Consider the following 16,505-nt stretch of genomic DNA (forward strand, 5'->3'; position numbering starts at 1 on the left):
TGGATTAAGTTAGGGGGTATTGGTGGCTTCCAACGTGGAGAAGATTGCATAATTCTTTTACATTGTGCAACTCCATATTCCCAAGTTGTTCAAGATAGATGTCCGAGTTAATTGCTGTCCTTGCAGTAACTTTAGGATTGAGAGAGGAAGAGAGCTTCTTTTTTTTCAAATACTCCAAGTAACTACTAAGGCCATATTAAACCAACCACTTTGAGAGACATCATTGGTGAGTGATTCAACCATCCTTCAAGAGTTGCAGCTATAAAATTGTAGTTTCCTTGAAGAACACGACTACCACCTGGGACTGTTATCCAAAAAACTACGGAAAAAGGGCATGTTGATGGAACATGCCATGTACTCTTATAATAGGCAAGGATACTGAATGCATGTGTTTAACATTTCAATTTTTGAAAGAATATTTAAGTAGTTATCATATAGTATATACTCATTAATAGTTGTATGAAATAAATGAAGAATTGACTCAACTTTTAATAAATTCTACCAACTACTGAGGTGGGATAAAGAAATACAACAATACAGTGATGTTATCCTTGCTTCCACGTTCAACAACTTCTGTTCCAATCTCTTCGAGTACATTCATGGTTCCTTAATGTGTCTCTTATGATGGATATAACATCCTTGACGCTTACTATTATAAGGATTACAAACTCACCTTGTTTTCTGTTGGAAAAAATGAGTTTTACTTGTGTTTCTTAGTCTTGGTCAGTTGGTTGAATACTTTCTCATTTTCATATGAGTGCGCACTGGCCACTGGGGAGCCAGGCACGGGCGGGGAAATGCAAGTTGGGATTACTTATGCATTGGGTTTGCTCGTGTGTGGTATACTTGCATTGGGCTAATGCTTGTATCAACCAAACCATGATCTAATTTGCCAGAAATATATTTCAGTGTTTTTTCTTAAAGAATTATTTGAGTTCAAGGTTGTGCACACTCTTTTAGCGAGTGTGCACAAAACAAACCAATCATATTGGTTCTCCAAGAATAACGGTTAATTTAGTTTTTATTGCTTTTCAGTATAATTTAATTTTAATCTAGAAAAGGTAATAATATTTATTTTGAGTAAAAATAATCTTGGAAGGTTTAACATCATGAAGACCGAGTACCAAGGATGGTGATGATTTTGGTGCTTGTGGATCAGGTAAATTAACGTTAATGATAGCTAATAAAATAGCAAAAGGAAGTTCAAAAGGAACTGTAGCATTTTATCAAGAAGTCTTACATTCATGTTATGTTCGGCATAATCTTATGAGTGGCATGATATTTTAAATCCAATATTGACTGTTGAACAAGCACTAATGTTTTGAAAAAACAAACACTTTAAGCTTTGGCTGATCCTATGAGCGGCGCGATTTTAAAGCTCGTCCCAAAACCTTAGTGTTTTTCTTTTTTCTTTTTTGATAGTCCTGTTGGGAGCTAGAAATGCCATTAATTTAACCTGATGTCGTTTGGCATGTGCGCCTGGTATGCGTGTCTGGCCTGTTTGGCATGTCGATTGGCATGTGCGCCTGGTATGCGTGTCTGGCATGTTTGGCATGCCGATTGGCATGTGCGCCTGGCATGCGCGTCTGGCCTGTTTGGCATGCCGATTGTCATGTGCGCCTGTCATGCGTGTATGGAGAGTTTGGCATGCCGCTTGGCATGTGCACCTGACATGCGCGTTTGGCGAGTTTGGCATGACGTTAGCATGTTTGGCATGCCGATTGGCATGTGCGCCTAACATGCGCGTTTGGCGAGTTTGGCATGTCGTTAGTATGTTTGGCATGTTGATTGGCACGTGCGCATGGCATGCGCGTTTTGGCGAGTTTGGCGTGCCGTTAGCATGTGCGCCTGGCATGCGCGTTTGGCGAGTTTAATGCGATCTAATTGGTCGATGAGAAGTAGGGCTGGCAAATATGGTCTGAGCCACGACTTATGGGAGTGTGGAAGGTTTAAGGCGACCTGACCGGTCGACAAAGGAGCAGGGACGGTTTAGGTAAAATGGGGGCATGGCCAAGTGGTGCCGGATGGCCTGTGGCATGGCCACGCTTTTTCTCCTTCTTTGCGGCTTTGTTACTCTTTGTTTTCTGATTTTGTGCAGGACTCTGCACCTATTAATCCACGACGGATCAATTACTTAATTGCTTAAGCGTAATTTCGACCAATGGGGTCTAATATACTGCGTAGGGAGCAAAACCCTGATTTCTGCAAATTAGTGAGGTTCATGAGTTTTTTGTGAGTTATCACAATTATTGATTAGATTTTGTGTGCTGCCACAAAATTCCTTTTTTTACAAAGTGCAGTGTGCTTTCTGTCTGAGCATTTCGTGTAATGGCCTTAATTTTGGTACTTGGAGATCCGTGCTACTCTGCTACGAGTGAACATAAATCCATCATGCCATACCGATATTAAGGGTTCTGCCGGGGAACATAGCACAGGAAAAGTACTCGGTGAGTCTTATGTAGGAGAAGTGCCGAAATTTACAAAGTGTTTGGGATGGTTGCTACATCCGCCAGTCTGGGTAAATTTCATGTAGATATATTGAACGGCTCGATAAGTATGCCAGTGGAGAGGTTGACACTCATAGCTCCATTTCCTTACAGAGTGACGTCCCATTAGATGTAAGGTTTTACGATTTTAACCCTAAACTAAAAACCACCATCAACATTAAGTCCCATGTTTAGCTCAGAACAGTGGCATTGTTGCGGGGTAAGCATGAAATGGTGACAGACAAGGACAAAATCGAAACGGCAAGTCATGAAGAGATTGTCAGGAAGATTTGGCTAACCTTTTTCAGGAGGCATGAAGAACCTGTGATCCTTGCATTGGCATCTTTGCATAAATTTGGCTTGGCCATGGGGGGTTGGCATCAGTGCTGCAACTTTGGCTGCTGATCGGCAGAGGTGGCACTGCAACTTAGTCCGCGGAATGGGCGCTGGCTGGCTAGGAAAGGTAGATGGTGCTGCTTTGCTGGCTAGGTCAATGGTGTTGCTTTGACTGGCTATGGAGCGGGAAGATGGCGCTGTTTTGGCTAGTTGTGGAGCGGGAAGATGGCGCTGTTTTGGATAGCTGTGGAGCGGGAAGATGGTGTTGTTTTGGCTAGATGTGGAGCGGGAAGATGGCGCTGCTTGGCTAGTTGTGGAGCGGGAAGATGACGACGCTTGGCCGCAGACTGTTGGCGCTGGCTTGACCGCGGAATGTTGGCACCGGATTGGGTGGATGGCGCTGCTTTGGCCGTCTAGGTCAATGGCGCTGGCTGGTTAGGTCACGGAACATGCGGATATGGCGCTTGGCTTCAGTCCGTGGAATGATGGAAACTGGCTTCAGTCCGCGGAATGGTGGAAACTGGCTTCAGTCCTTGGAATGATGGAAACTGGCTTCAGTCCCTGGAATGATGTAAACTGGCTTCAGTCCATGGAATGATGGAAACTGGTTTCAGTCCACGAAATGGTGGAAACTGGCTTCACTCCGCGGAATGATGGAAATTGTCTTCAGTCCTTGGAATGATGGAAACTGGCTTCGGTCCATGGAATGATGGAAACTGGTTGACCACAGAACGGGCAGAAATGGTTTTGCGACTTTGTCCACGGAACACTGATGATGGTGCTGCAACTTTGGCCACAGAATATTGATGCTGGCGCTCGCGACGTTGGCGCTGGCTTGACCACGGAGTGTTGTATCCATGGAGCGTAGATATTAACACACGTCTTATTTAGCTATGGAGCATGTGTGTGGTGCTCTCAGTCATCTATTCGCGTTCATGGATCAAGGAGGAATCCTTCTTCTATTCAAACCCTAGAAACTCTATTCGTATGAAAAGGGGTGTCGACCCTCTTAGGTTTTTTGTTGCTCGTCCGACTCTGTCGCTGTCTGCAGCGTATGGATCCTCTTCGTCGTTTGTTAGCGGTGGTAGAGAGAGCATTAACTACAACAAGGAAATCTCCAATAGCTATAATCAGTAGCAAGGCGAGCCAGGCGAACTCAAGGTAGGTGCTCTAGCATGTAGCCACCAACAGTACCATCGATCTTCTCCATAATGTGTAATAAGGTTCTAACTCCAGAAGAATGAGTATGTAACTTCTCCAATGGATTTTAAAAATTACCAAACTCCATTACACTCTTGGGATGGATGGATGAAATATATGCTCGGCAATGATCATGTCAGGGTTAATCTTGGAGATTGTGGTTGCGTCGTTGGTCCATCCTTGACTTTAGGTTATTTGGTGTCTGGACTTTCTGATTGCGATGATGATATGTCGTGGATGTTTGTATGGTCGAAATCTTCTGTAACCATTGGGCGAAATAGATGAGTTGTGAGGCGCTCCATTGTCGATGTGCTGCTACCAGGACTTCATTCCAAGCAACATCCTTTGAACCATCTTCTGAATCTTGAACTATTGTATGGAATGGGATGCGGTGAGCAGTCCCCAGATATACTTCTGTTAGGTCCAATGGCGTGGCTGGATATGTGAATGCATCTCTGTGGCGTGCTTTTGGGGTTTGATGCACGTGCACGGCTTCGACAGTGATGATGTTGAAATCGGAAATATCCTGGTTGAGGGCAATGAAGGCATCCCATTCTGGTAGTCCCGATGTGTAATTATACTGAGCCTATTTTCTCGTGGAAGATGTGCTTCTACCGCGTTCACTGGTAAGGTGGTGACTGCGTTTAAGCTTCTAAACATGAAGGAGGCTTCAGTCCCCAAGTGTAGCCTACTTTAATTATATCGCCTTGAATCCACGCCTATGGGATTTGATACAATCTTATCATACTCTCTTGGATGTGATGCTGGGATGCTTGGAATATCACATGGACGAAACATTATGGATAATGAAGAGTAGAAGTGAGAGTCATGTCGTTAATCGTGGCTCCCTCTGTCTCTTCAAGAAAAATGTTTCAGCCGCATCTCTGGAGTTATCTCATGGATGCTTGATTGTCGTCGGGGATGTACCGTGATGAGCAGTCCCCAGTCGCACTTCTCTTTAGTTACTAAAGTTGCTTTTCCTGATCAGGCTTGGGATCCATCGCGGCCTCGTAAAGTGTTGCAGGCACCTTCTAGACAGAGAGGTGATGATTCTTACGCTACACCCTCGAAGAGTAGATGACCTTGTCGTGGATATAACTCTTTGGTTGACCGTGTCTTTTGAGCTTTGACAGTGAAGGGATTCCGGGTAGAGCCTCAGTCCCCAAGTGTGGTTTACATGTTTCTATCTTGTATGGTCGGTGGGTTGACCATGATAAAGATATCACCATCTTGCATTCGTGCTGGTGACTTATTACTTCTTCCACGTGAAACTAAAATATGGAGGAGTATGGGTTACCTTTGTAGTGATTGTTGCTATGGTGAAGCTCTGGATGATTGATAGACACATTTTTGTGTCTGAATTGTCCTCAGTGTCTCTATGGATATTGCTTGATTTTGTACTTATTATGGTGTTTTTATGTTTGTGTAGGTGTTTTTGGAGAAATACACTTGTGTGGAAAAAGTTGCTCAAAAAGTGCTATTTGGACCCCTGGAGGAAATTTGTTATACGGACCCCATATTTGGCTAAGGGGCACCCAAGGTTATGCGTAGCCCAAATTCATTCTCAGCACCCAAATTTGTCCTCAGCACCCATCTGCTATTCGCACCCCAGAAAAGGATAGGGGCACTTCATCTTCAACATTTCAAAAATAAAAATGGCGGGAAAATATTCACACTATTGACAGTTTTCAGTTCATGATTTGGAGGGATTATAATTTGACTCAATGGCTAAAATTTCATGGGAAGACTTGATTGAGCGTAACGGGCGTGGTATGATTGGTGGTTTCGATTAAATTTGGCTACATTTTACGACAGATAAAATATGGCAGTTCGTACACCGGAAGGAGATTTTCACGAGATTACAGATGTGTCTTTGTGTATCGTTTCAACTTCTTAATGTCTGAGATTTGGGTTGTAATACATCATGTGTCTTGTGTATCGTTTCAACTTCTATCGGCTTGTAGCATTGTCTCTCCGGCGATTGCATTACCCTGGCCCTGGGATTTTTAGTATCAACTCCTCTTCACATGATTCGTGATGAAGTGATTACAAACTAACCCTTTGCAAACTGCGACATGCACCAAACCGTAAGCTTAATTAAGTTCAATGAATGCATTTTCATGATCCAAGTTTACACTGAAAAGAACTTTATGGTAATTGGGATACCACCAAAACTGGAATAACTATTCCGAAAGAGTGGCATTTACTTTTTTGTATTTTTTTTTAGAAAGAGTGGCATTCATAGCTTCTGTTTTTTTTTAAAAGAAGTGCAAAAGACTGGATTGTCTTAGATGGTTGATGTTGTCTAGTAAAGTTCCGAAAGATAATAGTCCCACATGGCTAATATCCCATTAATAAACATTGAATAAATATGGAAGGACCACTCCGTTCATTGTCAATTGGTTTTGAGTTGGATTCACGTAAATTTTAACTTGGTATCAGAGCCAGGCCCGTATGCGAGTAGGCCTAACGGTCACCCATACAACATTGGTCCACGTGTTAGAGGCCCATGGAGAGTGTTCTACACGTGAGGAGGCGTGCGAAGGAGAATAGTCCCACATTGCTAATATCCCATTATAAACGTTGAATATATTCTGGAAGGGCCACTAATCGACAATTAGTTTTGAGTTGGATGCCCGGAAACTTTATTATTCTGAAAGAGTGGCATTTATACTTATTTATTTATTTATTCCGAAAGAGTGGCTTTTATATATATATTTTTTTCATGCAAAAAACTGGATTGTCTTAGATTGTTGATGTTGTTCAGTAAAGCAATAACAATTGTCTACTAGGAGGTCTTTCCAACCAGACTCGAGACTCTAAACCTTCCACTGAATTTAACTACTTGCATGATCTATGAATTAAACTACTTTTCCGGTGTTGGCCAAATATAAGACTTTTTTTTGTGATGGAAAGATATAAGATTATGGATAGAATCAAACAAAATAACTATTTTCCCAGGTAATTGTTGGAGATGAATTATTGATATAACCCGCAATGTCTTTAGACGATTCAATTATAATGTGAGTAATCTGCAACATTCTGCTCCAACTAACTGCGTCCATAAAGGCTAGACATTCTGCATGTTCTGTGTCTGTTACCCTGCATACAATTTGGCACATCAATCCCACCATTTTCCTGCAAAATTATGTAAATCCAAACCAACAACGGTTAGTCCACTATTTGGATTAAGTTAGGGGGTATTGGTGGCTTCCAACGTGGAGAAGATTGCATAATTCTTTTACATTGTGCAACTCCATTCCCAAGTTGTTCAAGATAGATGTCCGAGTTAATTGCTGTCCTTGCAGTAACTTTAGGATTGAGAGAGGAAGAGAGCTTCTTTTTTTTCAAATACTCCAAGTAACTACTAAGGCCATATTAAACCAACCACTTTGAGAGACATCATTGGTGAGTGATTCAACCATCCTTCAAGAGTTGCAGCTATAAAATTGTAGTTTCCTTGAAGAACACGACTACCACCTGGGACTGTTATCCAAAAACTACGGAAAAAGGGCATGTTGATGGAACATGCCATGTACTCTTATAATAGGCAAGGATACTGAATGCATGTGTTTAACATTTCAATTTTTGAAAGAATATTTAAGTAGTTATCATATAGTATATACTCATTAATAGTTGTATGAAATAAATGAAGAATTGACTCAACTTTTAATAAATTCTACCAACTACTGAGGTGGGATAAAGAAATACAACAATACAGTGATGTTATCCTTGCTTCCACGTTCAACAACTTCTGTTCCAATCTCTTCGAGTACATTCATGGTTCCTTAATGTGTCTCTTATGATGGATATAACATCCTTGACGCTTACTATTATAAGGATTACAAACTCACCTTGTTTTCTGTTGGAAAAAATGAGTTTTACTTGTGTTTCTTAGTCTTGGTCAGTTGGTTGAATACTTTCTCATTTTCATATGAGTGCGCACTGGCCACTGGGGAGCCAGGCACGGGCGGGGAAATGCAAGTTGGGATTACTTATGCATTGGGTTTGCTCGTGTGTGGTATACTTGCATTGGGCTAATGCTTGTATCAACCAAACCATGATCTAATTTGCCAGAAATATATTTCAGTGTTTTTTCTTAAAGAATTATTTGAGTTCAAGGTTTGCACACTCTTTAGCGAGTGTGCACAAAACAAACCAATCATATTGGTTCTCCAAGAATAACGGTTAATTTAGTTTTTATTGCTTTTCAGTATAATTTAATTTTAATCTAGAAAAGGTAATAATATTTATTTTGAGTAAAAATAATCTTGGAAGGTTTAACATCATGAAGACCGAGTACCAAGGATGGTGATGATTTTGGTGCTTGTGGATCAGGTAAATTAACGTTAATGATAGCTAATAAAATAGCAAAAGGAAGTTCAAAAGGAACTGTAGCATTTTATCAAGAAGTCTTACATTCATGTTATGTTCGGCATAATCTTATGAGTGGCATGATATTTTAAATCCAATATTGACTGTTGAACAAGCACTAATGTTTTGAAAAAACAAACACTTTAAGCTTTGGCTGATCCTATGAGCGGCGCGATTTTAAAGCTCGTCCCAAAACCTTAGTGTTTTTCTTTTTTCTTTTTTGATAGTCCTGTTGGGAGCTAGAAATGCCATTAATTTAACCTGATGTCGTTTGGCATGTGCGCCTGGTATGCGTGTCTGGCCTGTTTGGCATGTCGATTGGCATGTGCGCCTGGTATGCGTGTCTGGCATGTTTGGCATGCCGATTGGCATGTGCGCCTGGCATGCGCGTCTGGCCTGTTTGGCATGCCGATTGTCATGTGCGCCTGTCATGCGTGTATGGAGAGTTTGGCATGCCGCTTGGCATGTGCACCTGACATGCGCGTTTGGCGAGTTGGCATGACGTTAGCATGTTTGGCATGCCGATTGGCATGTGCGCCTAACATGCGCGTTTGGCGAGTTTGGCATGTCGTTAGTATGTTTGGCATGTTGATTGGCACGTGCGCATGGCATGCGCGTTTTGGCGAGTTTGGCGTGCCGTTAGCATGTGCGCCTGGCATGCGCGTTTGGCGAGTTTAATGCGATCTAATTGGTCGATGAGAAGTAGGGCTGGCAAATATGGTCTGAGCCACGACTTATGGGAGTGTGGAAGGTTTAAGGCGACCTGACCGGTCGACAAAGGAGCAGGGACGGTTTAGGTAAAATGGGGGCATGGCCAAGTGGTGCCGGATGGCCTGTGGCATGGCCACGCTTTTTCTCCTTCTTTGCGGCTTTGTTACTCTTTGTTTTCTGATTTTGTGCAGGACTCTGCACCTATTAATCCACGACGGATCAATTACTTAATTGCTTAAGCGTAATTTCGACCAATGGGGTCTAATATACTGCGTAGGGAGCAAAACCCTGATTTCTGCAAATTAGTGAGGTTCATGAGTTTTTTGTGAGTTATCACAATTATTGATTAGATTTTGTGTGCTGCCACAAAATTCCTTTTTTTACAAAGTGCAGTGTGCTTTCTGTCTGAGCATTTCGTGTAATGGCCTTAATTTTGGTACTTGGAGATCCGTGCTACTCTGCTACGAGTGAACATAAATCCATCATGCCATACCGATATTAAGGGTTCTGCCGGGGAACATAGCACAGGAAAAGTACTCGGTGAGTCTTATGTAGGAGAAGTGCCGAAATTTACAAAGTGTTTGGGATGGTTGCTACATCCGCCAGTCTGGGTAAATTTCATGTAGATATATTGAACGGCTCGATAAGTATGCCAGTGGAGAGGTTGACACTCATAGCTCCATTTCCTTACAGAGTGACGTCCCATTAGATGTAAGGTTTTACGATTTTAACCCTAAACTAAAAACCACCATCAACATTAAGTCCCATGTTTAGCTCAGAACAGTGGCATTGTTGCGGGGTAAGCATGAAATGGTGACAGACAAGGACAAAATCGAAACGGCAAGTCATGAAGATTGTCAGGAAGATTTGGCTAACCTTTTTCAGGAGGCATGAAGAACCTGTGATCCTTGCATTGGCATCTTTGCATAAATTTGGCTTGGCCATGGGGGGTTGGCATCAGTGCTGCAACTTTGGCTGCTGATCGGCAGAGGTGGCACTGCAACTTAGTCCGCGGAATGGGCGCTGGCTGGCTAGGAAAGGTAGATGGTGCTGCTTTGCTGGCTAGGTCAATGGTGTTGCTTTGACTGGCTATGGAGCGGGAAGATGGCGCTGTTTTGGCTAGTTGTGGAGCGGGAAGATGGCGCTGTTTTGGATAGCTGTGGAGCGGGAAGATGGTGTTGTTTTGGCTAGATGTGGAGCGGGAAGATGGCGCTGCTTGGCTAGTTGTGGAGCGGGAAGATGACGACGCTTGGCCGCAGACTGTTGGCGCTGGCTTGACCGCGGAATGTTGGCACCGGATTGGGTGGATGGCGCTGCTTTGGCCGTCTAGGTCAATGGCGCTGGCTGGTTAGGTCACGGAACATGCGGATATGGCGCTTGGCTTCAGTCCGTGGAATGATGGAAACTGGCTTCAGTCCGCGGAATGGTGGAAACTGGCTTCAGTCCTTGGAATGATGGAAACTGGCTTCAGTCCCTGGAATGATGTAAACTGGCTTCAGTCCATGGAATGATGGAAACTGGTTTCAGTCCACGAAATGGTGGAAACTGGCTTCACTCCGCGGAATGATGGAAATTGTCTTCAGTCCTTGGAATGATGGAAACTGGCTTCGGTCCATGGAATGATGGAAACTGGTTGACCACAGAACGGGCAGAAATGGTTTTGCGACTTTGTCCACGGAACACTGATGATGGTGCTGCAACTTTGGCCACAGAATATTGATGCTGGCGCTCGCGACGTTGGCGCTGGCTTGACCACGGAGTGTTGTATCCATGGAGCGTAGATATTAACACACGTCTTATTTAGCTATGGAGCATGTGTGTGGTGCTCTCAGTCATCTATTCGCGTTCATGGATCAAGGAGGAATCCTTCTTCTATTCAAACCCTAGAAACTCTATTCGTATGAAAAGGGGTGTCGACCCTCTTAGGTTTTTTGTTGCTCGTCCGACTCTGTGCTTTCGTCTGCAGCGTATGGATCCTCTTCGTCGTTTGTTAGCGGTGGTAGAGAGAGCATTAACTACAACAAGGAAATCTCCAATAGCTATAATCAGTAGCAAGGCGAGCCAGGCGAACTCAAGGTAGGTGCTCTAGCATGTAGCCACCAACAGTACCATCGATCTTCTCCATAATGTGTAATAAGGTTCTAACTCCAGAAGAATGAGTATGTAACTTCTCCAATGGATTTTAAAAATTACCAAACTCCATTACACTCTTGGGATGGATGGATGAAATATATGCTCGGCAATGATCATGTCAGGGTTAATCTTGGAGATTGTGGTTGCGTCGTTGGTCCATCCTTGACTTTAGGTTATTTGGTGTCTGGACTTTCTGATTGCGATGATGATATGTCGTGGATGTTTGTATGGTCGAAATCTTCTGTAACCATTGGGCGAAATAGATGAGTTGTGAGGCGCTCCATTGTCGATGTGCTGCTACCAGGACTTCATTCCAAGCAACATCCTTTGAACCATCTTCTGAATCTTGAACTATTGTATGGAATGGGATGCGGTGAGCAGTCCCCAGATATACTTCTGTTAGGTCCAATGGCGTGGCTGGATATGTGAATGCATCTCTGTGGCGTGCTTTTGGGGTCTTTGATGCACGTGCACGGCTTCGACAGTGATGATGTTGAAATCGGAAATATCCTGGTTGAGGGCAATGAAGGCATCCCATTCTGGTAGTCCCGATGTGTAATTATACTGAGCCTATTTTCTCGTGGAAGATGTGCTTCTACCGCGTTCACTGGTAAGGTGGTGACTGCGTTTAAGCTTCTAAACATGAAGGAGGCTTCAGTCCCCAAGTGTAGCCTACTTTAATTATATCGCCTTGAATCCACGCCTATGGGATTTGATACAATCTTATCATACTCTCTTGGATGTGATGCTGGGATGCTTGGAATATCACATGGACGAAACATTATGGATAATGAAGAGGTAGAAGTGAGAGTCATGTCGTTAATCGTGGCTCCCTCTGTCTCTTCAAGAAAAATGTTTCAGCCGCATCTCTGGAGTTATCTCATGGATGCTTGATTGTCGTCGGGGATGTACCGTGATGAGCAGTCCCCAGTCGCACTTCTCTTTAGTTACTAAAGTTGCTTTTCCTGATCAGGCTTGGGATCCATCGCGGCCTCGTAAAGTGTTGCAGGCACCTTCTAGACAGAGAGGTGATGATATTCTTACGCTACACCCTCGAAGAGTAGATGACCTTGTCGTGGATATAACTCTTTGGTTGACCGTGTCTTTTGAGCTTTGACAGTGAAGGGATTCCGGGTAGAGCCTCAGTCCCCAAGTGTGGTTTACATGTTTCTATCTTGTATGGTCGGTGGGTTGACCATGATAAAGATATCACCATCTTGCATTCGTGCTGGTGACTTATTACTTCTTCCACGTGAAACTAAAATATGGAGGAGTATGGGTTACCTTTGTAGTGATTGTTGCTATGGTGAAGCTCTGGATGATTGATAGACACATTTTTGTGTCTGAATTGTCCTCAGTGTCTCTATGGATATTGCTTGATTTTGTACTTATTATGGTGTTTTTATGTTTGTGTAGGTGTTTTTGGAGAAATACACTTGTGTGGAAAAAGTTGCTCAAAAAGTGCTATTTGGACCCCTGGAGGAAATTTGTTATACGGACCCCATATTTGGCTAAGGGGCACCCAAGGTTATGCGTAGCCCAAATTCATTCTCAGCACCCAAATTTGTCCTCAGCACCCATCTGCTATTCGCACCCCAGAAAAGGATAGGGGCACTTCATCTTCAACATTTCAAAAATAAAAATGGCGGGAAAATATTCACACTATTGACAGTTTTCAGTTCATGATTTGGAGGGATTATAATTTGACTCAATGGCTAAAATTTCATGGGAAGACTTGATTGAGCGTAACGGGCGTGGTATGATTGGTGGTTTCGATTAAATTTGGCTACATTTTACGACAGATAAAATATGGCAGTTCGTACACCGGAAGGAGATTTTCACGAGATTACAGCAAGTTAGACGTGCGCTGCTCATATTTGGATGGCACTCGGTCTCTGCAGAAGTGTGGAGAAGTTTAATAAGGGAGATTCTTAAGCTGTAGACGCGTGAAGTTTTAAAACATGGAATAAAATTTCCGTATCTTGCATGGGAATATTTTTTCATTGACTGCCGGATTATTTGGAGTTATGGAGGCTTATTTTCAGTCCAATTGAGTATTTAAGGGTCTACGGGAGCCAGTAAGAGGCGACGGAGAGTTTGGGGGAGATTACAGAGATGTGAAAGTCGAGTTGCAGAAGAATCACCATTTCTGCTGCTGTGAAGAACACCAAGAACATTAGGCGCGCAACAACATTCGTTTCTCAACAGTGGAAACTACACACAAGCGAGGATCGCGAATCAGCGACAAAACTATGTTCTATCGTTCTTTTCAGTTTGTAACACTTATAACTGTTGCAAACCCGGTTTTTAATAGTTTTTCTCCATTTCATCTTTGTAAACACCCTTTGAGCAATAAATATGAATTTTGAGTGTGTTTCCAACATGATGATGAGCTAATTCTCCCACAACCAAGGGAATGAGGAAGCTATTCACGCATAAATAATGGGTAACTATTTCATTTTCTCTAATTTTTAATTATAATTCACTCAATCACTGCTCTTGCAGAGTTTTTAAACGTTTACATAATTTTCTTAATTATTTGTAATTCAATTTGATAGATGATACTTTGTTTAATCAATTGATAGTCTATGCTTGGGGAATAAAATTAATATTTGAGAATATGTTTGATTAATTGTAAATTAAGAAATAAGGGACTTAAAAGATAATTAGAGTTTTGGATTATTTTCCATAATTTATTCATGTGTGATAGTGGAATCAGTGTCTTGGTTATTCCTAATAATCTTGAATTAAGTTTGTTTGTTTTTGAATTTCATTAAAGCTAAAATCTTTGCTTTTACAAGTCTCAACGAACTTTTTACTATAATTCAATTTGAATTCACATCAATTTTTGGTGCTGCCGACGCGGACTTGTCTTTAGGCTAGAGTTTTTAGATTTTTTTTTTTAGGTTTTTATTTGTTTTTCATTTTCATTTTATTTGTTCTTCTTTACGTTTCTGGGCTTTTGTCTTTTCCTTACAGATTTTGGAATTTGGAGCGAAAGAAAAATTTGCCAAAGCTTTTGGTGAATACTTAAAGATTTGGAGTAAAAGCAAAGCGAAAGGAGCGAAAGAAAAGGAGAATAAAAATTAATTAAAAAAGAGAGAGAGAGAGAGACAATTTTTTTTTTTAGAATTTCTTTTAGTTTATCTTTTTCTTTTGCACTTTATTTTTGGACTTTGGACTGTGGACTTTGAGACTTTATTTTTCTTTCAAACCCTACGGAAGGGTAGTTTAAATATCAATTGTTTGCAGAGAAGGACGGCGATTACGATATCGCCTCGGCCCTTCGGGTTCGTACATGACATAGAATTCGTGAAGCGAGTCTACTTCAGCGGTTCATCCCCCGTATGGTGCGGGAGGTAAGTTTGTCGAAACACTCGCGAATCTCCTGTCAGCGAGTTACTGTATTCCTTCGTTTGCGTATATGCTGGGGATTTGAAAACGGCTGCTTTAATTTTCTAGTAAGGGGCAAGGACTGGCCATACAAGATAAGGGTTCGGATTTCATCACCGTTCCCTTCTTGCCCGCCTTAGGAAAACGAAACCAAACGCGAACCTAAGCCTAAAATTTGACTAGAACGAGACCTATAGGGTACCGAGCTTAATAGGAAAGTCATTCGAAAAATATTGGTTACTCTTTTAAGCATGCTTCAAAGTTCATGATGGTTTCTGTGAGTTGAATACTCCGCTTTGTAACGCCGGTGAGGCCTTGGTATCAAAGCTCCATTGAGCTTCCCTCGTCTCGATTTAACTTACTTAAACTCGGATTGATTCCGTATGGGTTTGCTTAAATTGTAACGAATTCCCTTTCGAAGGATTAGAAGCTGGTCTAGAAACAATCTAAGTGGAGCCATCATGCTTTTTGTTTGCTAGAAATCAGTAGGTTTGCTGTGGTGGAGTCAGCCTTGTTTGTGTTTGCATATAACTTCCTTTCCTTTTAGGATTTCTTTCTTTTTCTTTTGTTTTTCTAGTGTATGCCCAAGGTTATTAAAGAACGGGCTTGGAAAAGAAACACTCTAGGTCGTTTGATTAGTGATAAACCTAGTAGTTCTTCTTGTGAAGGCGGGGAGCTCGAAGACTCTTCTTTTGAGAGCCATGTTTTTGGAAACTTCTGTTTTGAGAATCTATCTCTTCGTGAGGAAAATACCCCTAGTACTTCAGTTGTGCCAGCGATGGCAACTTTGAAAGATTACATGTTCCCAACTAGGTCCACCCGAGCTTCGTGCATTAAATTGCCAGCCACTACGGCTAATTTCGAGATAAAACCTAGTATTCTTCAGATGATCCTTATATTCTTAGATAAAGATGATGAGAACCCTTATTTTCATATTAGGGACTTTGAGGAAATTTGTGGGACAATTAGAATAAAAGACCTTACTGATGATGTCTTAAAACTTAAGATGTTTCCATTTTTCTTAAGAGATAAATCCAAGACCTGGCTGAAAAACCTACCATCTGAATCCATTGAAACATGGCAGGAACTTATTGCTGCTTTCTATATGAAATTCTACCCTAAGCATAAAACTGCGCATGTTAGGCAGAAAATTAGTGCTAGTGTGCAACAAGAGGGAGAGTCTCTTTATAGGTTCTTAGAGAGATTCAATGATCTCCTATCCCAGTGTCCTCACCATGGATTTGATAAGATGAAAATCGTAGAGATTATTTATGATGGTTTAGACTATTCAACCAAAGCCATGGTTGAGTCTATGTGCGCTGGTGAGTTCACTAATAAAAGTGCTGATGATGCTTTCACCTTCTTAGGAGTTGTCGTTGAAAAATCCCAACAATGGGAGTCTTGTGTTGAACCCCCCAAAAGACTCTTGGCCAATAGAAGTAGCACCAATGTAGTAGATACAAGCTTCGGGTCTGATGTTAAGTTTGTTGCTTTGTCTAGAAGGTTAGAAGCTTTGGAATTGAATCATCCTAAACATAGGTCTCTTATTGAACCTGATGATAGGTTTAGAGCCTCTCGAGTGTCTAGTTGTGGAGTAGAACCCAATAACTCATTTTGGGAAGGTCAGGCTAGTGAAGAGCAAGCCCATGCTGTCTATAACAATGCTAGGTTTGAGAACCGTCAGAAGTTTGACCCATACTTAGAGACTTACAACCCTTGTTGGAGAAACTATCCTAATTTTTCTTGTTCTAAGGGTCATAATCAAGGACAGTCTAATAATTCTCAGCCTCCCCCAGGTTTTGGTTATGCTAAGAACTCTTCAGGTCAACCCCAGTTTCAGAATGAGAAAAAGATCTCCACCTTAAAAGAAAC

This window comes from Papaver somniferum, chromosome 8 (assembly GCF_003573695.1).
Source record: "Papaver somniferum cultivar HN1 chromosome 8, ASM357369v1, whole genome shotgun sequence".
In the NCBI taxonomy this organism is placed as follows: Eukaryota; Viridiplantae; Streptophyta; class Magnoliopsida; order Ranunculales; family Papaveraceae; genus Papaver; species Papaver somniferum.